We start from the raw sequence: 24,168 nt of genomic DNA, 5'->3' as shown, positions 1-24,168 counted from the left end.
GTTCTTTGTTGATATGCTGATCTATTGAAATTCTTATCAAAACAATGTTGATAATAGAGTTTTGACATAATTAGGAAATGTTTCTTTTATTAATATAAATAATTTTTAATCATGGTTTATAGGCTTGTGTATTGATAGAGTTGAATAGTTTATTACCGCACGTCATATTTCTAGTTCATATTAGGTTATACCCAAGTTATGATACGTCTGAGTAGGATTTCAATCCTCCATACTGTTCCCACGTCACACCCGTTATCGAACCGCTAAGCCCCATCAGAGGTGAGATAGGTATGCACTTTTTTGGGATGTTTCATAATGACAATGCCGTGACCTTCTACACTTATCCACACACTATATGCCATCTGCAAACCTCGGCTATCATCATTATCATGGTTACCGGGAATCTCAAGTAGAGCTGGATTTACAAATGACGGCAATCTTCAGCATTGTTGAGATCTTCTTGTGTTGAATAGTGGTGTTTCTTGACATGATTTAACACGGTCAGAAAAGTAGTTGAATTGTTTATTAATTTGTTTAGAGAGAAGATTGCTTTTACATGTATCAGCAGTGAGTAAGAGAAAAACAATTGCTTACTTTCAATAAGAATAAAAGAAATGTTTTTGTACCATGATGTGATTAACTGTCAAAGCAATGTTTTTTATCTTATTTAGTATCTAGAGTGAATTCAAAGAAATTCTGTACCGTCATCAGCTCTTATATAACCCTTTTTCCCGCTACCTTTTGGACTATTTACAACATTCATTATGTCAATTGAAGTGGTTAGTTTTAAGAATGTGCGTATGACCGTGTTTACCCCAAAACACACCTTTGTTATATGTAAGATAAAGAGGAAGTTATGAAGGAAAAAAATGGTATTGTAAAAACGATTTTAAAATAATAAATAATAAATGAAAATGGAGAAAAACTTGATTAGAAACTAGAGCATGCACTTCAAGTTAATGAAATTATTCATGTAAAAAAAGAGAGGGAGAAGGAAAGAGAAAAGATACAGAAGAGGGTGGGAGAGATGTAGAGAGATTATAAACAGACACAGAGACGGATAGACCGAATGTCAGATTAAAATCTTATAAGAGCTGGACAAGAGGTGGAAAGTTGAGAGAGTTGGTAGATATGCAGATATATAAGAAGATATTGAGAGAAAGTGAAGAGTGGGATAAATATGAAAAGATACATAAGGAAGGAAGAGGGAAGAAGAAAACAGTTTGATTGATAAAAAGGTGAAACAGAGATGGAGAGAGAGAGAGAGAGAGAGAGAGAGAGAGAGAGAGATGTATAGAGAGGGGGAGGGAGAAGGGGAAACAGAGAGAGAGAGAGAAAGAGGGATGGGAAGGGATGAGAGATAGAGAGGGCAAGAGAGAGAGGGGAAACGGGAGAGAGAGAGAGAGAGAGGGGAGAGAGAGGGAGAGAGAGAGAAAGAAAGAAGAAGCAATACACTTGTTTGTGAAGGATGATACAGCCTGACTCATCCGTCCTCTGAAGGCCAATGTAAGATACTTGATCTTGTGATGGAGATTGTGAGAGTACTCTTAAACACATTCTGATGACATTTCAAACCTATTTCCTCTCCTCGACATCTTCCACCACCACCCTGCAGTATTGACTTGTAATGTTTCCTGTTTAAGAACCAGAAGGGTGCTAAAAGCCTTGCATACATAACCAGAATTACCACCTCTGCTGCTCCAAGGGGGTGTTCAACAAAGATCCTAAATTGATCTTATCTCTAAGTTGGACTTCAAAATTATGAAAAGCCATTAGCATCTTTGAAAATATTTTGTAAAAGTTATTTTCAAAGGCATAAAATGTTTAATCAAATTATTCAAATTTTCTATTATAAAGGGGATTTCATGTTCTTGATGTGGAATTTATGAAAAGTCTAAATACTTTGATTTTTGCTTTTGAATATATTTTATTTTAAGGCTACAAATGGCTCTCCATAATATCTAGGTCCAACTTAGAGTTAAGTTTGACTTAGGATCTTCATGAAACTCCCCCCTTTCATGTTGCTCCCGTCTACCACTACCAATGCTACCCTAGTCAGAGTAGTACTGCTGGTACAACTGTGACAATCAGTACTTTACATGTGACTGCTGCTACTGCAAATGTTACTGCTTCTGCTACGTACTACCACTACTAGTACTAAATGGATTATCACTTTGTGATATTAATGTTACTGTGTACTAATGTTAATACATACAGTCAAACCTGTCTATAGTGACCGCCCAAGGGAAACACATAGAGTGGTCTTTGCAGACAGGTGGTCACTAAAACAGGTTTGACTGTATATACTACTGGCTCTTCTACTACGTCCACATCTGTAGTAGATAAGGCCCCTTAAAAGATAATAGGTTCATTGAAAGGGCTACCTATTATTCATTTTACATTAATTACTACTACATCTACGAAAATAACAATAATCACGACGACTACTACAACTATTACTACTACCACCAAAACCACCACCACCACTACCACTACTACTACCACTACTACTGCTACGACTTCTACTACTATTACCACCACCACTGCTACCACTGCTACTACTGCTACTTATTGACAGGGCTACCTATCATTTCCTTTTACATTAATTACTACTACATCTACGAAAATTACAATAATGACGACTACTACTATTACTAATACTACTACCACCACCACCATCACTACCACTACCACCACCACTACTACTACCACCACCACTACTACCACTACTACTACTACTACTACTACTACTACTACCACCACCACCATCACCACCATCACTACCTCCACTACTACTCCTGTATGCGGCTAATTTTACATTTCCTATTTCCTAAAGTCTACAAATAGACATCTACTATTATACCAAGTGTTATTATACAAGTAATGTGATTACCACACTTATTTCTTGGAAAAAATGAAGAAAAAAATGCTTTTGCCTTTCATCAGTATTTATTCAATTGAAATTCAATTCAATTGAAAATATGGACAAATATAACTTTGCTTTTTTTTCTTCATGTCATTCAGTTTGATGAATTCAACAAAGGAGCATAGCTTGCTGAATAAGCATGCACTTTTGTAAAGTGGACGTCAGCAATACACAATTAGCATAACAATGGAATGATGCGTTTGCGGTGAAGTAACAGAAATCATGTATACATTCAAACTCTCGATCCAGCGAGAGTTAGATTCCGCTAGATGGACAGTCTCGACGATGATGATGGAGGGAGAGAAAAAGAAGAGCGCATGAAATTTTAAATGGAAAATCTACCATGCATGCAGAGACGCCAGCAAGTAATACACGCATGGCTGGAGAATGAATGAGCACAGGAGATCTATAGCCCTATACCTCGCACTACTTAATGGGCTAGCGCATGCAATGCTCGATGTAAGATCTTTCTTGTCAAATACCAAAGGTCCTTGTTCTTAGAGCTGCACATAGTGGAGTTGCCGTGGTAACAGACATACTCATAACGTAGTTTGCCGTTGATGGGATTCGGTGGGAATCGACTTGGCTGTCGCTTTGCAGCGTGGTCCGTGGAGCGTGTGCGTTTTGATAAACGCTGGCCTGCAATTGAGTGTATGCTGGGCAAGTGTGTGTGTGTGTATGTGTGTGTGGGAGGGTTGCGTGAGTGTGTGTATGTGTGTGTGTGTATGTATGTGTGTGCGGCTAAGTGGGGATGAGTAGCGTGTGGACATTACATACGTGCTTAGATCATATTACATCTGAGCTCGTTCATAAGTGCATTTATGTTGGATGAACAATTCACTTTAGCAGATAAATTATGCTTGTGGAGAATTGTAAACTTCCAGTGGCAGATCACTTAAGTGAAAAGTGGCGAATGTATCATTGCTTTTTAGTTGACATTCACAAAAGGCTTGGTCGATCTGGAAATGTTTCCATGTGTCAATGTCAGTAGGAAGCACCTAGTGGAAATCCAGACTATATTCATGTGAAGTTTATGATGTAATTTATTTTATTTAATCAAAAATTTGGAATTAGGAATGAATGATTGATTAGACTTATTGTTATATGAAATGTAAGTGATTTCATTTAAAATTGTTTGAATAGTACCATTTCATAAATATAGATACTAAATGTTTTATTTTCACTTATCACATTTCATGCTCTCAGTTAAAAATACCATATCATTCTAAATATTGCAATGTATACAATATTTCCTTATCTGATAAACAATTTGTTTTAATTCTAAACTTGACTAAATATATTGCATAATTGACAAAACATCCATATCAGTATATTTCTGATGATTACTAAAATATAGTCAGCATGAATCATTTTAAATCATAATTTTATTTTGTTTGTAGTATGTCAGAGCATTTCTGCTAAAAAAATTCTCAAAAAGGAGAAAAAAGGACATAGTTTATTGTTATTAGAAGTGCATTATACTTTTGTATCCACTTTCTGTTCTTGATTTAAAATAAAAGGGAGGTGAATTGATTCAAATTTCAAAATATTTACTCAACGATAACAGTGTCTGTGATATTTATGTGCTCTGTTCTCTCAAATTTAACAGCGTTGTGTATTTATGCAAGCTATTTTCAGATTATCTCGATCAATGATCAATTTCTTGGAATTTCCCCGCCCATATTGTAAACATAAATAATCTAGCATGACATAGTGAGTAATAATTATTTCAATATTTGTGTACAACTAAGGGAGAAGGAGAGAGAGAGAGAGAGAGCAAGGAGCTAGCAATCTTATTTGTTAATCAATTTTCTCTTGTTTATACTATTACAATTACTACTCTAAGCTTTCTCTCCCACACATTTTCTCTCTCTCTTTCTCAACCTTTCTTTCTCTCTCTCTTCCTTTCCTTCTCTTTCCTGCTCCCATTTGTTGACTAATGTCGTTTGTCCTTTTATCATCATTTTCTTATACAATAGTCTTTTTCTATATTTCAATACTTAATCAATTTTCTTTTTTCATCTCTTTTCTATTCCTATTTTCAATCTCTTTTCCTATCCCTATTTTCTACTTTATTTTTACTAATTTTCTTACTTTCTATATTTCTCTTAATCTTCATCATTTGATTACTTTCTTTCTCACTCTCATCATCTTTCTCACTCTCTCCATCTTTCTCACTCTCTCCATCATTCTCCCTCTTTTGATCTTTTCCCCTCTCTTCATCATTCGCCCTCTCTACCTCTCTCTCTCTCGCTCTCTTCATCTTTCTCTCTCTTTATTTTTCCTTCCTTCTCTCCATATTCTCTCTGTACCTTGCAAATATATGTGCTGCTGTCTCCTCGTCTCCCCCTTCTCTCCTCTCTATCTCTCTCCGCCTATCTCTCTATCTGTCTATCGGTTCTCCTTCTTCCACTCTCTCACGTGAACAAACACATCTTTTGTCCTCCCACTTATCAGCATCGAGCAAATTGGATTGCATTTGCATTGGATTAAGTTCCAATTAGATGACCAGTATGCTACAATTAATGGTTGCTTTTAATCATCCAATAAGTAGTTGTAACAAATTAGAAATGTATTAAAGAGATGGGAACGACTTGCTGTACTTGCAGTTGAATGGTTGCATTCACTAACAATTTAGTTCAGAATGAAACTGCACGTAAATGCATAGACTTGTAGCTGTTCTCTCCAAATTTGATTGATAGACATTGAAACTTTTGATTAAACAAAGAATGATCAGTGATAACTTTTACCGTGTAAACTGCATTAAGTCGTTTGCTAAATTATTTTGAACAGTTATCGTTCACACAATTCCATCGTCTTTGATGCGAAATGTAATTTTTTTAAAGGATTTGTACATATTTCTTTGTTAATTTATTCATTTTTCCATCCTTATAAAAACAGTCAGGAAACTCTTATTGCTGCATTTCAATTTCTATATTTTCTACTTCCGAATCTATTTCGAAAAATGTTACACTAATGTTTTTTTAAATATTCACATCCTTATCATTTCTACATATCTCCTGTGCAATCCTATGCAACCTTGAAAATATCAAGCTTATTCAAGATTACAAGTTAATCCATTGACAACTGAATTCTCCCATTCACATAGGCTTAACACAGGGACCAGCGGATCCAAGAGGCAAGGGGTTAATTTCTACACACAGGTGTGCTCTATCTAAAGTGCAATAACCTACCTGGTAAAAGAAATATTTATCTGGGAAAGCCCAGAGTTATTCATTGTCTATCGAGGTGGAAGCAAGTCGCAACCACAGATAAGTCATAGTTATCACTGAAATGCAAATATATGCAGAAGATGAAAGATAGTAGCCAACTACTGTCAAAGGGAGAATTACAATGGCAGTCGCATTGGTATAACAGTCTTGTATCCAGGATGCAGGGATTATTTTTGAATACTCCATTTGAGGTGCCTATAACGTGTATTTCGGGGGAACTGAATAAGATTTGGATGAATCTAATTCATCATCATTTGTTATCCTCACCTTTTTGTTTCATAAATCGAAACAGTTGTCACTTCTAAAAAAAAGGCTATTTAGATTCCATCTGTTTGGAGCCAGAAGGGCATTAACTATGTGTAAAAGGATAATATCCTTCTGCCCCCAAACAGACATTTTTTTTTCTGTTTGTGTACACTTTGAAACGCTAATTATTTCAGGACTCAATTCTTGTGTCTGTTTGTTTATAAACATTTTATGGATATTCACATAAAAAAGTGCATGTCAAGAATATTATACAGTCACATATACACACTATGAACATGACAGACAAAGAAAGCGGACAAAATATACAGTTCCTCAGGTAGACAAAGGAACATCCCTTCACTGCTATTATGTAAAAATGTGTAGAACAGGTGAATATGCATGTGACACCTGTTCTACACATTTTTACATAATAGCAATGAAGGGATGGTCCTTTGTCTACCTGAGGAACTGTATATTTTGTCCGCTTTCTTTGTCTGTCATGTACATAGTGACAGGTATGAGATATAATTTTATCAATCTCATCTTGTAATATTCAAACAGGTATCCATTTAAGGGCAGTGCCAAGGTATGCCCCATATAATACCAAATATCATTATATTGTATTATAGAAATATAAACATGACTTGACATAAGAATATCTTTTTCTGTGAATTTTTGTCTAATTCAAACTCTAGTAGGGCTATCCGGTAGATACAGTCATCAGATATACTGAAATCTTAGATGTTGTTGGTATAAATATAGGATAAAATTGCTTGAACTTGCCTTTAAATATTTAAGAAATGTTTTGTTTTTAAACTCTGAAATATCACTGTAACAGCATTCTCCTCTAGAAGAGTGTATGACTGATAAAGGATATGAAAACAATGTCATATTAAACAAAACTATGAAACACATTTAGCTGATTTGCATGAATACACAAATTTAATTGAAAATGCCATGAAAACTAAATTCAATAAAAACAACATCGGTGTATAAATCATTGGATGTCACCTGTGCCAGGGAAGGGAAATGCAAACTATATCATGTTGGCCAGGGGGGTTTCTTCTTCCGATTTACTGATCAGGATGTGCAGGTGTGCCGCACTAGGGGTTTCCCCCTACCCACTTTGAGGAATGCAGTGAGTGCTTATGGTGCGTATAGGGCTTGACTGTTCTACACATGGGACTTCTGTTTAACATCCTATCCAGGGGATGTGATGTACCATTACCTAGTATGTGACTGTGAAATAGGAAATGGATATAAAACACTGAACAGAGATGCCCCTTTTTCTGTATGATTGAGGCAGTGAATACTTATTATGCTCTAAGGAAGTGTCTCTCATACTCACAGGATCTATATTGTACATCCTATCCAAGAGACAGGGTGTCTTTGCTGTAATATAGCTTGTGGCTACAGAGTAGGGGAGGGAGATAGCATATCAAACAATGATGTTCTTTTTCTGTAAAATGAATGCGATGGATGCTTATTATGCATAGGACGTGACTCTTCTTCTATACATGAAATCACCATTCAACATCCTATCCAAGGGACAGGGTGTTTTTATCTGTTTCCTAGTCTACATCTGTGGAATATTGAAGGGCCTTGTTTTACTATACATGATTATAGTGATGCCCTTAAAACATGAGCTACAATAAGATCATACTTAATACCGGTATCCAAAGTCCATGGGCATTGGTTGTCACAATGAGTACTGCTTTGTATGAGTAAAGTAGTGCCACCTGCTAAGATCACACAGGGGATTAATAGTCTATTTACTGCATAGGCTCTGTGATGTAATAATGTCAAAATAAGACCCAAAATATCCCTGAATAAGCCTCCTGATTCATCTAGTCTTTTTCCTATTAAGGTTCTAGTCACTGAAAAATTTATAGTTATAGATTTCACATTTTAATTTTAGCATATAAAATTTGATATTTTGACTTGTGGCAAAATGCTTCATACCAATCCTTAGAATGATCTTTGATTTCCCAAGCTCAGTGCATAACTTTCAGAGTACCTTTGTTAACTTGCCTGCATGTATTTTTTTTTAATAACCCATGGTTGCAATGAATAAATGTGCAATTGCAATTTTTTTATTTTGATTAGTGTTTTGAAATAATATTACAACTATAAGGTGATCTGATAAGACTTATTGGTTAATCAAAACCATTTGAAACATTTGGGAATATCTCTTAAGATTCACCAGCTTTTTAATTATTTATTTTCTGTTCAGCCAGCTCCCCCCCCCCCCCTCAAAAAAATTGGAAGAAATTGGAAAACTCAAAAGGGGAGACAGGAGAAAGCAATCTCTGGGTATTGCAATATACATTTTAAAAACTCTGATTTTATAGGGACAGGACATAATGAAAATATGATCATGAAAAATGTGCTTGTTTGAATATACAGTAGAATATTGTTCTATTAAAATTAAAAAAATAATAATTAGATCAATTTATATAGTGCAGCTACTATATAAATATAAGGAATAATTCATTTCATAACATAAACATTGTTATCAGGTGGGTGGTTTATTTAGGTCTAATCAAACAAGTGTGATTAATCCAGTTTATCGACCTGAGCGATTGTGTTGACCACTTGATATTGAAAATGCTACTGCAAACTAGAATTAGCTTTTTACCTACATGTCAACAACTAGAACAGAGGATTCATAACAGCACATGTATGATATAATTCAGTAAATTTAGTTTTCACCAATGTTTTGTTGGTTTTTTGACATCTTGATGGTCAACTCATCTGGTATGTTGTTGTTCTGTTGCAAGAATTGTAAGATGGTTTCTTTTGAAAGACAGTTCCATCCTTAGAATTCAAGATTACTGGTGGCATTAAGATGCCTAGACATGTAGATACACTATACGTGGGTGGAGATGAGAGGGAAGAAAATCATTTTCAACAAACCAAACCCTGGGTTTCTGTTGATGCTGCATTTACTGATTGTCTTCAAGATCTACAGGATCCAGGGTTTCAACAGTTTTGTATTCATCTAGAAATGGGTAAAATAGAGAACAGAAAATGGCACAGACCAGAATTGAATATGTGAATTGTAAACTGAGATTTCCAAAGGATGATGATTATGCATAGGAGATTCTTTTGATGCGATCTTGACATTTCAATGTGGCATCTCCAATTTCCCACATGATTTTGATCAGACAATTAGGTTAGTTATGGTGGGATTTTTATCCTCGTTCCAAATCATAGGAGAATCAAAGTAATGTGGCCTACTTAAAAACAGGTAATTTCCAGCCTACGCATTAAAGATTTTTTTCCCTCAAGGTGGAATATGAAGGTTTGCGTAATAGTGTCATATAAAGTTTGATGTAACTCATTTGTGGCTTAAGTATTAAATTACATCTACACAGATCGATTGTGTGGGTGATGCTTTCCCTTTAAGAAACAAATTATATTTGTATTTTCCTCTATAGTACAAATACATAAGTTAGGTCATTGTTTAAAATTATCTTGAGATGTCATTTAGTTGATAGCTAGATGTACATCTGCATTCTATACCTCCAATTTCTGGATCTCTTGTCTTCTAACCCTGTCTGTCAGTCTGTCTCTCTGTCTTTGTGTCTACCTGAGTATGTATGTGTGTGTGTGTGTGTCTCTCTCTCTCTTTCTCTCTCTTTATCTGTATCTCCCTTTATCATTATATATCTTCGTCCATCTATCTCTTTATTATATCACCTCTGTATTGGGAGGATTATTAACTTAAAATGATCATAAAGCACAGGAGGGAAGGGGAGGGGAAGAGGGAGTGGAAGGGCAGGGGGAGGGGGGCGGGAGGGGGGCGGGAGGGGGAGGGGAGGGAGATGTGTGAGGTTTTGTTGGACCTTGCACATGAGGGGAGGGGGTGGGGTGGAAGATGAGTGAGTTTTAACAAAAATGCCCATGAGGAGGGGTGGGGTATAAAATGAGTGGATCTTGCCTATGGATTGGGGGGGGGGCGAGGAGGTAGGGTGGAAGATGTGTGAGATTTTGTTTGATCTTGCCCATGTTTGTGAAAGTACATTATCACACTACTGGTTCTGGTTACCCATCCTTTCTCTTATCTGCAAGTTACATTGACTCCGATCAACCGAACACTTTCAGTGTAATAGGCAAGTGTGAATGGAAGTAGGGGTGTGGTAATGATGGTGATGGTGATGGTGGTGGTGGTGGTGGTGGTGGTGAATGTAATGATAGCATATGAATAAAAAGAGATGAGATATAGCATCTTGTTAACTCTACCTCCATATGTTCTTCACATTATTCATTGCAATGTTTATACTTAAGTACATCTAGCTGTGCTTAGCAGAATGTAAATTGGTATGAAGAATAAAGAGGGTGTGTCCATTGAAAGGGGGGGGGGGGGTAATTCATGATGCGACATCCTCTCTCTCTCTCTCTCTCTCTCTCTCTCTCTCTCTCTGTATCTCCCCAGGCTCTTTATCCCTTTATCTCCTATGCTATTCTATCTCTTTCTCTTTCTGTCTCTTTCTCTTCTCACCATCTCTTTTTCTTATAATTTCCTTCTCTATTGTCTCATTTCTAACTTTCCCCCTCTCCCTCTCCCCCTCCCTCTCTCTATCCTTCTCTCTTCTCAATGAGGTGCATTGGCGTCACTGGTCATGCTGTTTTGCCTACCGGCCTTGATCAAAATGATGCATTCATTCGGAACACTGCCCACCCCTCTTACGCATGCTACCCAAACATTCCATCAAATATCAACCAATATCGCCTCCATTTCCAAGCTCAACATATCCCACTTTCGTTTCATGTTGGGCACGGTTCAGCAATACTCTCAATTACGTGCGCAGTATAGTAGCTCTTCGGTATTATCATGGACTTTCTAGATAGAGATCCATGGTTATATGCAGAGACAGCATGCATGCTACCTTTGTAGTATACAAAGAACGTACAGTAGCTGTCTTGTAACTCTTACTTCTCTGTAAAGATGTAATTATGAATTGTTTAGTGGCCTTAAATTTGGCATATTGATTGAAGTTTTTTCTTCTTAAAAGATCAACATTGTGGATTAAGGGATACCATAAGTGATAGATTGGGTTGCCCAAGTTTGATACCTGCCCGTACAGCACTGATATCCTTTGAGAGGTAGTAATATAGATTTGATGCTCTTCACCCAGGGGATAATGCAACTTGGTGGGAATTTAAAACCCCTGTGTGAGCACAGTATATATAGGCCTACTAAGAGTCATGCTCTCCTCAGAAGGGGAGATGGTACACATTGTGTATATAAAAATGCTTGTTACAAATCCAATAAGGGCCAATGAAGGGAGGGGGTGGTAATGATTACTGTCAAATATATTGATCAATAACCAGTAGGAAAAGGAATATAGAAATACTAATTAAATTATTGTCCTTTAAAAAAAAATTAAGAGAAACTTTGACAACTTCACTTAATTAACCCTTTAGCAACTAAACCGCCCGTTCGTTTCTGTCCGTTTTCAATGCGCTGTAGTATCCGTTCTATCCGGCCTACGGTGATAATGTTATATGTGCGTAATCCTTACGATGTCTAAAGTAGAATTCTGCATAAAAAAATAACGTATGTTTCACATTGTTTAGAACAATTAAAATGGTGATATTAATGCTTATCTTCCAGTGAGTAATAGGCCATTTTTACAAAATTTCAAGTTGCTAATGGGCTAATTTGATCAGGTTTAATTCTAGTCATGTATTTTGCTGACCTTCAGTAAGTGGTCTGGAGCTGAATCGCGCGTATTGTGATGTACTTCACATGTACATATATGGAAAGCAAATTGCAATAACATTTTGCTGTACAGAATAGGAGATGTCTCAACATTCTGAAGAATGAAGCATACCTTTCACATCAATTAGGAAGCAAAATGTAATTTATATTAAACAAGATCAACTCTTGTTTCGGAAGGTCATATGTCTTCTTGCTGAAAGAATCCACCTTATGCATAGTTTCATTGTTAACCCTTTGACTATTGAATTCTCTAATCACCATAGGTGTAATACAGGGAACATCCTTTTCCAGTTGGCAACAGGTTAAGTCTCTCAGGACAGGATGGTCATGTATGTATCATTACAGAACATTAAGTTGAACCTCTTATGGAAAAGCTTGAATAATTTATAAGATCCATTCTTTATTTTAGAATACCTGTATCCCAGGCTTTCATGTAAACACTCCTCCAACATGTACTCTATTGATTATGTGGTATTGATTTGTTTTAAAAGTGGGGGGCATGAACAGGAATGTACCTCAGTGGGGGTCGTACACAGGAGATAAAGGGAGGGCTAGAAGTGGAAGGGGAGAAACAAAGGAGAAAGTGAGGAGTGGGGGTAAAGTTGAAATAACAGGGTGGTATATGTAGGGGGGATAGGGAGTAAATATTATAATGCACAATATTTTTTTCTTCAGTGCAGTCTAAGATGTCTTTCTTTCTTGTGAGAAACAATTTCTAATGTTAACCGATGGCTTAAAGAAATATGCTGAGCATATCTCACTCTTCTCAATATCATATTTTTTCTTCCTCTCTCTAGTACATAACCTAAAGACATATTGGTGATATATGTGCTATAAAAATAATGGTGTATTATTATTATTATTTTAAAGATAGTATAGTTCCCAATATACTGGTACCTAATTGTATCTCAATCTAAGGTTAAATGAGAAATAGTGCAAACTTTTTTGTGCAAACTAAATTTTGAACTGAGAATTCAGACAGTATATCGGTTTCTTGGTGCTCTACCAGTTAAGGAGAGTACTTGATTAATGTCTTCCTCCTCGTCTCAGCTCATTGGACGTTTGTTTATGTAGCACCCTGAAAATATACACTTTGGAATTTGTGAGATACTCATTGCGATTTATACATATGTTTGAGATGGTGACAAGTGAAAGTTGATTGGTTAATGCCAGAAGGGCATAAAGTCTGTGTAAAAGTATATGATTTAATGCCCTTCTAACTCTCAGTAGACCAAGTGTTTAAAAATAACCAAGCTCTAAGCAAAAAGGTGGTATATATTTCTCAGTAAAGCACATGTATTTGAGGTACCTCTCTCAACAGAATAGATTTATAGATCCCAACTTTTAGCACCAGGTCAAACAAAATGGATCACCCCCTTTGTCAATGTAAACTCACTGAAGCTATATGCTACCACAAACCGTCGGGACAATACTGCAGCAAGGCGCATCGTCTCATTAATTATGCATTGGTCGTTGAATAGACATGCCGCGCAAAGGCAGGAGCCCTATTAAGGAGGAGAAGAAAGGGAGGGATGGGTGTTGGAGATGGTGAAAAGAACAAGGCCTTTTCTAGTTGTTTGTCTAGATGAAAATTAATGCCCTATACCAGTGGATGTTTGTGAGTGAAGGTCATGAGAGGAATTAATTAGCTCCGTGCAAAGTAGATACATTCAATATCCGGTGAGGAGAATTCAAATAAAATTACCTGTAAGTTCATTCTATTCACCCATTTGATGAGTAGTTCTGATGCAATTAATGCAAGGGGGTGGTTTTAAAAGTACACACTAATGCCACATGCATCTAGTATATGAAAATAGGCCATATACATATATATATTATAAAAAAGTAAGATAGCGATAGAACTATCGATATTGTGGGTTGGATAAAATGCCAATTTATAGAGGGTTAATATGTATTATGTCATGTTAATTGAATGTAGCATGCACAAACATTTGGCATAGTTTAATATTGCTATGCCATTAATAGGCTATTGTTATTTTCTACTACATCATTTGTGTGGGGGCAGAAAGGATGAACACCCTTCTATGAAGCTTAGAGTGTGTATTTTAATCAGCATCATAATATTTCTGGTTTTATATTATCTGACATAAACATACACCCATGCATTAATATACGCATATGTCAGTTTGCAAAACCAGCAACGATTATTGAGTAGAGTACATCCAATATAAGTATGATAGATAGGCAAAGTCCAAGGTCTAGTTTGTATTGCACTGTACATGCGTCTCATCCTGACACATCTTGTATGTTATACACATGAAACTGTTGTTTACACAGTTGCTATGGCAACTAATTAAATGACATAATCAAGTGGATGATGAATTATAGAATAGTCTCTCAATTTTGCCCTTTCTCTTTTTCATCCCACCCCCTCTCCTCTTTCCATTCTCTCTCTCTTAGTATTTTGATATTTGATGATAATGCTTTGTTCGTATATCATTAGAGTAATGCATTTATTGAGAGTATATATGAGTAATGGCATCAAATCAGAGGTTTGTACAGTCAGATATCAAATGTGGCAGACATCTAAGGAAAGCTTTGCACAGCAGACCTTAGCTAAGCCTATTATGTTTTCACCATTTGATGGCAAAACATGCTCTTTTTGATAAATTGCTTAATGTAATCAAGTTAAAACATTCACAATTTTAGTTCCAATATTGTCATAATGTGTTACTTTACCTTTGTATACATGTACCTGTACTGTCTGATTCAATGAGGATAATCTTTAATATTAGTCCACTATGTGAGAGTATTGTGATGCATTTTCAATTAAAGTATAAAGTGTTCAAAATTTCACTTTGGTTATAATTTAGCGATGTGTCCACAGTATGTGGTCATACGTATGGATACAGTATGAAAACAGTATATTCACATTCACATTTCAAAATTCTTTCTATGCATCTGTAGTAAATATGACCCAATTTTGATTATTATTATTTAAGGTAGTAAAAAAACATAAGTTCTTGAAAAGGTCCATGAATTCCAGTGCACATTCTTAATTCCATGTTTCGCTCTATTTTTTGCAGATCGTTGCAGGATGACATCTCCAAGGCGGAAAACACTGTCAAGGTCATCAGCGAGGAGAACAAGGTCAAGAATGTCCAACAGAACGGCGCAGTCTGCCAAATCTGTCACAAAACTAAGTTTGCTGATGGGGTGGGCCACTCCTGCAACTACTGCAATCTTAAGTCATGTGCCAGGTGCGGTGGGCGTGTCACGTTAAGATCCAATAAGGTATGTCTCTCAACCCCCCCTCCCCCATTTCCAGTAGACATGTGGGATTTGTAAGTACGATCTTGAGAGAAGAAATGCTCAATTTTAAATGATAAGCTCATCAATGAAAGATGATATTACAGCATTAAAATTGAATATCAAGAAAGAAATTAGTATAAAAAACAAATAAGGATTCAACACTAATATAGAGCTTTATTGTGCTCCATTCCCACGGGAGGGTGAAAATGAATTTCTTCAACTTCTTTTTCTATTTTTGGGAGAATGCATGAAATTTTGTACACATGGCTGGACAAAGCAGCTTTATTTAGTTTTACATGCATTGCACTGGATCAAATTTTCATTGAGTTTTTCTTTCATTTCAAATTCATTACGAAATAACTGCTTTTGTGGTCGATATATGGCAGTATCCATTTGCTTCATATATAGTGGCACATTTATTTTATTGATTTATGTACATCCTCATGCTCTGCTTGAAAATGGAACAGCAATACGCTTGTTTATGTTCACATCATATCAAATATGACCATAGTGAAACAACCGCACTCACTTCAATCACTGAGTACAGCCATTGTGATATTTTCATTTATCAAAAGAACATTTAATTTTATCGCATTTACTTTGATTATAAATATATGAATATTGAAGATTTTATTTTCTGACCCTAGGTTGTATTTTCGTAACTCAAAACTCTCTGAATTTAACTTGCATGTATTTAAGCTTTTCAAATCAAACTGAATACATGTTATCAATATATCAAGCAGTTTGAGATACTTTCTATGATTATTCAAGACCTGCTTATTTTATGCCATTTATATATTGTTTTATAATGACAATGATGTTTTAATGAAATATTACTCAGCCTCTAAAGTTTGTTGTATAATATATTTTAAAATGTCAAAATGGTGCATTCGCTATAAAGTTTGAAGCATGTTTTACAACAATGTAACTCATTTTGTATCTACATGTACATGTTTGTGTCTATTACACACATACCTTAGGCACTAGTGTATACATGTATTTACAACATACAATTAAGCTGATCCAAATGCTCATTATTTATTAAAGAACTAAGCTCTATTTAGTCTGAGAGAATTATGCCTGAGTGATTAATATCTTTGTATACTTCAATGCTAATTTTTCGTCTCAATCATGTAACCTTTTGATTTGATTCTCAAATATTCTTGACTGACCCACCGTTTGAGATATCTCAGACTTTTGTATCCAAGGGGGCAAGGTTGATTTGTGTGTTTTTGTTTAATACCTCTGCAATATAGTCAGGTATATATATATTGAGGAACTATATCAGTATCTCTCTCTTTCTTTTATTTTTCATCTGATGCTTTCATAGCCGTCACCCGATAAATCAGCAGGGAGATCAGAGGTACAGTTTTAAAAAAGAAAATTGACTGGAAGTTTTAAATATTAGTTTTAGAAATCCTAACTGGGTGATATATATATATTAACAAACCATGTAATGTTTGCAGATTTAGAATAGATACCCTGTTTCCAAAGTTATGCAGTGACTAATATTCTTTTCATGTATATTGTTCCCCCTTTCCTTTATATTTCATTATAATCAAAATCATATGTTGAATGACCCAGTACCCTTTTGTGTAGATGTGTATAGCAACCAAAATTGAATTACAAAATATATAGGCATACAATATCATTCTTATTTGTATGCCTTTTGGCTTATCAAAACCAACAGTTTGAAATGTCAATTGTTGACAGAAATTATTTTAAAGATCAAAATATTTTTGGTTTGTGTATGTGATTAACATCTCTTGAAGCACGGAAAAATACAAATTTTGTTTGTTTTTATTCTGGAAAAGAAAAGAGACATGTATACAAAATGTAATATCCAATGAAATGATATGCCGCAAAAAAAAAAATATTAAAAAGTGCACAGCTAAAGGTTTCTTGTTTTTACTTGAAAAATATAATTGCTATATTGATGCTGCTATGTAAACCTGTGGAAATTGGAATAGTACCTCTAATGCTAAGTTTACACTTTGTTTCCAGCGGCCACGGCAATCACGTTTCAGGCCACCATGGACAAAACGGGATGGACGTGAGACAACGCAGGGGTACGGAATGGCAAACGTGACAGGCCGTGGTTGCAGTGGATGCCGGCCAGATTTTTTAAACTGTCAAAAAAAATGCCACGGCAGTCACAGTGGGGATGGGAAACCTTGTAGGCCGTAGTAAAATGGGTTGAACGCAACAAATCGTGACAGTATGTAATAGGCCGTAACAAAACTTGGAGGCGGTCTGTAATAGGACTTTTACGGGCCCGGCGCGCTATGGTACGTTGCGTTCTACTACGGTCTGACACGACGCATGCCTTTGGGTGGCCTTTTTATACCTTGGGCACAAAAATGCTCCAAAGCTGCGCGGCATCCACGTTTTATGCGTAGAAAGCCCTGACAGAACGTGAGAAACGTGTTAGACCTTGATCAGAACGTGAGAAACGTGACGGACTGGGAGGGAACGTACTGGCATCCGTGATAGACCGTGGGCTGACACGTCGTGCGCCTTTGAGCCTACGGGACAACAGCCCCTTTACAGTTTTGTTACCCTGTAGGTCTTGCCAAGTTTTCTCAAGGATCCTGTGAGAAAACTTGGCAAGACCCAACAAAACTTGAATACAGAGGGAAAAAGTGTCAAAAGTCCCACGGCGACCTACATTTTGGGCAAACAGAGCTACCGTGGCAGCCGGGAACATAGTGTAAACGTATCATTAGTTAGGAAAACCTTTTATTTGCTTCAAATCAACAGATGTTAATGTAGTGATATAAAGGCTGTTTGAGATGGATGAAGGTTAAATGTAGATAATGCAATGTTGCAAAATTTATGTACATTAACGCTGAGACATGTAATACATCATGTCAATTTATTTCATCTTAATGAAGGATTTAACGCAAGCTGCCGTGACAGATTAAGGACACCTGCACAAGATTTAGCAATTTGTGTGGGTGTGTGTGGGTGTGTGTGGGTGTGGGTATGTGTGTTGTGTGCATACCAAACTAAAACATTAATTTCATATTTTCTTTAGATACTTTCACTCCTACTCCTAAACGTACAATTTTGAATGTGTCATTTTAGCAGACTTAACAAAACTAACATTGTACAGCTTAACAGTCAATCTGAGTTCAAATTGTTGTACACTGTGGTGCACTGTGAGTATGGATAGAATAATATTGCAAGAACTTCAGTGAGACCACAGATTGTCCTTAACACATATTATTTGACCATATAAAAAAAACATTGTCTTTAGACTGTTTTTCTACTCTATGAGACAGTGTGGTACACTCCAATCACAGCAATAATGACTCAGTAGGAACCACAGTCTGACCACAGAATAAAATTAAAACATTGTCATAAAATTGACAACTGTGTTCAAAGTGGGTGCACCACTATGTTACCAATACCACATGTTGCCCTTGAAACATGTGCTACTAATGACAATTAAAATCACTAAAAGGCCATATTGTTTATAAACTGTGTGACATATTGTTTCACACTGTTGTAACCAAGAGAATGAGAGGCTGACCAAAGATTGCCCTGAAATGCTTTTTGGTATTAACAGTTTGAAATCACTCTGCTTTTACTGTGTTTTCAATGTGTGATTTAGTATTACACACTGTGGAAACAAAAATGTTCTGGATGTATGCACTGTGGTTTTACCACGGAGTGAAATTACAGATTTTACATGCTTCATGGTTGTGAAAAACATGAAATCACTACATTAAAATTGTTTATCCACAGTGTGTAAGAGTAAAACACACCGTGGTAACTTTGATATTCAATGTGTTTGCTGCACAGTGTGATTCAGAATGGACTATGTTAAATTGTGATGATGTACAAAGACTCTTTTTATTCTGACGTGAGCTTACTTTGTAACAATGAAATAAAAATATCCTTAGTTTGTTGTTACCAATCCTGATGCTTCAAAACAAAGAATTAAAAATAGATCAATTGTTATTAAAGTGTTGTTTGTGTGAAGGCAATCAAGCACTTGTAAAGCAAATTTCTACAAAACAATTGGGTTGTTTGTACATTTGTTATCAAAACAGGATACTTTGCAGTATATTATCAAACAGCTTCTCACAACTACGTCAAAAGATTTTATTGAGTGCAATCCTTTATATTCAATGAAGGAAAAAAACACTTTTAATTGGACAAACACTGTGGGCTTCTTTGATAACAAGCTTAGTCCCCATTGTATTGAAGGTGAAGAAGTCTGGTATCGGAGACTAGTCTGACGTCACTCAGCCAATGAAGGACTCTTCTATAGCCTCTCATGGCTGAGCCGATGTACCCAGCAAAATGGATTTAAAAGCAAAAGGTTTTGACGTCATAAGAGGAAATGAAAAACATGCAACAATTTATAGATGGACACAAAGTGTACATAAAGATAGGGGCCGACTGTGGTACCGGTAATTAGAAAAAGAAGCATTGTTTAAAGGAAATCAAAGAAAGATATAATTGAATTGCTTTGTTGAGACGATGTCATTAGTTCTGAAGTAGTGTGGAAAATACTTACTTGACTAGCTGCATTGAAAATGGGTAGGCTGTTGTTTGTTGTGAGTTACCTATTGTAATCCAGATTAATTTCATCAGCTAGGTGTTAGGGACTGGTGTGTTTCTGAGCATTGCAAACAAAATGTGGGGATTCTCTATGAAGTGAAATGAATGTTGTAGCTCTTTCAGTTTTGAAGAATTTCAGGCCCTTCAACTGAGAATATTTTTACTCAATCCAAGGTTTTTATTATGAAAATGATTTTATTTTATTGGATTGCAATAACAACAAAGTTATGACAATTACAAATTTCCATTCTTGTTTGTGCAGATTTTCTGTGTATTAGCAGCCACCTATGTGCAGTCATTAACCAATGATATGCCTTAAACTTGGATAAGTCTGATGGAAGATTGTGAGAAATTAAATGATGGAGACAAATATTTTTTATTAAAGAAGGAGAAGAACAAATGTCCTGTAGCTTCTAGGGAATTTTTAAAAACAACAATTTATGGAAAGCACCTTAAAATTTTGCATTTAGGAGTCCTTTTAGAAAAGGAAAGAGGGGGGGGGGGGGTCATCCAAATTATAAGGCACTTTAACAGTTTAACCTTTATATATATATATATATATATATATATATATATATATATATATATATATATTCATCTTTTTGTGGTTTTAGTCTTCCAAATTATTTTACATTGTCCCTGTTTTTGGTCAGTGCTCATATATTCCTACATGTATATTGCCCAAATGATTTCTGAAAGTATCCTAGAAAACAAAGTGTATCTGAGGAATCTTCATGACTAAAATCAGGGATGGGGGTGTATATGTAAAGCATGAACTGGGATCAATGTTCATGATAAAAAGTGACCCTCTATGATGGACATTGTGTCTCTATAGTAAGATGTTCTTTATATTGTTGTGATAATTGACATTTTAATCGTATCTAAACTAGCCTCATCGTACGTCATTTATTAGTAAAGTATTTTGATTATAATCATTACCTTTGCCTTTATCATGACATCTATCATTCATAAATTTCTACATCGCAGTATATTATTATTGCATAATCATGAACTTTTTCCATATTGCAGTCTCATCTTCATCATTTTCATTCAACATTTTCATCCTCAATACCATGACCATTGTCTTCAGTTTGCTCTCGATACTGCAGTCATCATATTTTGTGTTATTTGACTCACATCTGTAATCGTCATATTTATTTTATCCAACTTATAACCGTAATAATTATGTGTTGAACGCTCAGAATTCTAAACAATCTGCCTCTTGCAACAACATGCCTTTAATTACCCTTCCGTGTTGCAAACATGCCCTCCCTCAGCATATATTGGCTAGCCTAACAGGATCTTCATTGATTCCGTGTATGCTGCACATGTATAATTAATTAACCCAATAGGAACTAATGCACAACAGGGTCTGTTTCTAGGAATGTAAAACGATTCCTCATCCGACTGCTGAAGGTGGAGAACGTTTCCCATCTCCAAGATGCATAATGGTGCGTGGTTATGTAACACATCCGTTGGCCACCATTTAGAGGTTTCTGATACATGTTGGTTTTTCGTTCAATGATGCTGGGGCATTCTGATGGGGTAATGGTTTTTGGAAAAAGGAGAAGAGAGAGGGAGAGAGAGAGAGAGTTTTCAAGAGGGATAAATAGAGAGAGGGAGAGAGAGAGATGGATGTAGGAATATGTTAAGAGAGAGAGAGCAAGCAAGAGATGAAGAAACAGAGATACTGAGCAAATAAAGAGTGACATCATATTCTCAAATAGTAAATTAGCTTCTTACATCATCTCCAAATACAGGAGCTATTTTCAGTATAACAATGGAATTAATTCATATAGATTTTACTTTTCTGTATCTTCATATTTCATATTTCATTTCATATCATTAGATAAGGAAATAGATAAATTGTGAGATCACAAACAAAATTCAAAAGTTGGGTATAACAGTGTTTCTCCAGCTGTATTATACATGTCACTATTGAAAATTAGTTCACATCTCATGAAGACAGCATAGTCAGTCATGTGATGTAGAGCATCACATGACATGGACCGTCATGTGACGTAGAGCGTCATCTTATCAAGTTATGCAACCAGACTGAAATTCATATTCTAGACATTTCCATGAAAGAAATTTATAGCTTTGCAATTTTGTTGCACCCCCCCCCCCATGATAAAATGGAAGATACAGGCTAGGTAAACGTGATATTAAATTTTTTCACTCAAAACATCTTGTCAGACAAACTTCTTGAATAAACAATTAATAATAAGATTTACAAGTGTATCGTTCATCAGGTATTAATATTAATAATGTTAACTTGAAATTGAAATTGAATTGAATTATATTAATGATCATGATAATAATAATGATAATAATAATGATAATAGTAATGATAATCCTGATGATGATAATAATAATAATGATCATAATGTATATAATAGATTTTCCATATTCATGTTCAAATGCGCTTGACAACTATGTTATTAACAGAAGTGGTGAGGTGAAGCCCATTCAATGAACAAAAGGACGCCTGACACACCCAGATTGGCAATATGATTGATAGGTTATAAATATTTGTATTTCTAGGAACACCAGGGCATGCATGACACATCCATTTTACTTTGCCACCTCATACCATATACTTGTTAATCAATTTCAACAGCTTGTAAATATATGCTGCAATAGGGAAGATGTTTGATGTTGCCCTTGATAGCAAATAGCTTCAGTTTATGTCTCGTGAGTGCGAACTGTAAAGATTGTGATAGTGCATTCCTGTGATGTTGTTTGCCGAGAGCCAGAACAGTGTTAATTCTGTATTAAAGAGAAGAGGGAGTTTTGGGAAAAGTTAAACAATAATCTGTGAATCTTCTCGTTCTTATGTAGGTTTGGAAGAATATCATAGTAGACATAATCCCTTTGAAGGACTGCTCTTCAAATGCCCTCATATTTGATATATGACAAGAAATAGCTGAAATATTTGGACAAAACTTTCATGCCACACCTGTGTGTAGTCTCATGTAAACAAAACATTTGTGGGTGCAATGCACGTGATCTCCAGCAAGTTTGAGTCAACTTCTTATCGTTTTGATTATTCCAAACCTCATGTTTGTCACCTTTGATCTTGAATTGGGTGGGATTGTTTGCAAACTACAAGGACTGGTCAAGAGGCAAAACGTACCCAAATAGTTGTGTGTGTGAAACGTTGCAGCTGTGAGGATGCAAACAATTGTAATAACTGTCAAAAATTGCAAAAATTGAAAAGGTTACCAGTGCATTGCCTTTTTAAGATGTGAATAAATATGGTTTTGACTGAAAAGCTATTGCATCATAATAGTTGAAAATTATTGTTGATACACAAAGCAATACAAAAGGAGTTAAACAGGAATAGATTTGATTTGGTTCTATCTACGGATAGGGAATCTCTTTATTTGTTAAATGAAAATTAGATCACTTTATTGTTTAATGTAAAAGAGGAAGTATCTGTCTTGAAGAGAAAGTATGTGAAATATATATAAAAGGGTATACACTATTTTGAATATATATGAACATCCAGTAGATTTCACTGTTTTTTCAGCTAGCAGATAAACCATGAAACTGTTGCAAATTGAACTGATGGAACCCCAAATGTAGATTGAATACTATGAATTTTGATAGTGAATAGAGTGGGACTTTTTTTAAAACATCTGAGAGAACAAAATTTTGCAAAATTATATCATGTATTACAATATATTTCTATTATTTAATGTTAACTGAAAATTTCATCTGAATACTTTGAGCATATTCTTAAGACATTTTGGAACTGTACACTGCACATCACATGTTAGGATATTATAAGGATTTCTATAGATGTGGGATAACACAGCATGCACCCCCCCCTCCCTAATTTAACAAACCGAATATTGCAAGTTTGAATACTGCGGTACAGTATATTTTTATTGCTGTGGGAGAGAGATAGAGTGGAAAGGTCCCAATTTCCAGGCAGGCAGTATATTTCATCCCTGGCCTGCCTGCTCTCCAGACATACATCAACCCACCTGATTGGTGGTACTGTTCCTCATCGCAAAAAAGAAGCGGAGCGGTGTATAACCCTGAATCTTCTTCGATCGGCAGTATGACGTCACACCTACATCTCTCTCTTTCTCTCTCTTTCTTCCTGTCTCTGCCTCACTCTCTCTTTTCCCCAATGCAGCAGGATGAGCTTTCTGTCTCTCGTAGACCGTCCCTCTGTGTAT

At 35.7% G+C, this 24,168-nt stretch overlaps 1 protein-coding gene across 3 annotated transcripts in view; it reads left to right on the top strand.

The window, feature by feature from the left end:
- The first annotated feature begins 15,185 nt into the window (after positions 1–15,185).
- Positions 15,186–24,168, top strand: part of LOC589670 (regulating synaptic membrane exocytosis protein 2) — a 73,162-nt gene continuing 64,179 nt past the window's right edge. For all 3 annotated transcript variants that reach the window (XM_030973882.1, XM_030973884.1, XM_030973883.1), the window contains exons 1-2: positions 15,186–15,388; positions 16,737–16,769. The gene's annotated coding sequence lies outside the window, so the exon portion shown is untranslated. The remainder of the gene's footprint in view (positions 15,389–16,736; positions 16,770–24,168) is intronic.

The sequence above is a fragment of the Strongylocentrotus purpuratus genome, unplaced genomic scaffold (assembly GCF_000002235.5).
Source record: "Strongylocentrotus purpuratus isolate Spur 01 unplaced genomic scaffold, Spur_5.0 spur5_scaffold_7, whole genome shotgun sequence".
In the NCBI taxonomy this organism is placed as follows: domain Eukaryota; kingdom Metazoa; phylum Echinodermata; class Echinoidea; order Camarodonta; family Strongylocentrotidae; genus Strongylocentrotus; species Strongylocentrotus purpuratus.
The sequence above is the reverse complement of the archived record's forward strand: the minus strand, read 5'-3'. Positions and strand labels throughout refer to the sequence as shown.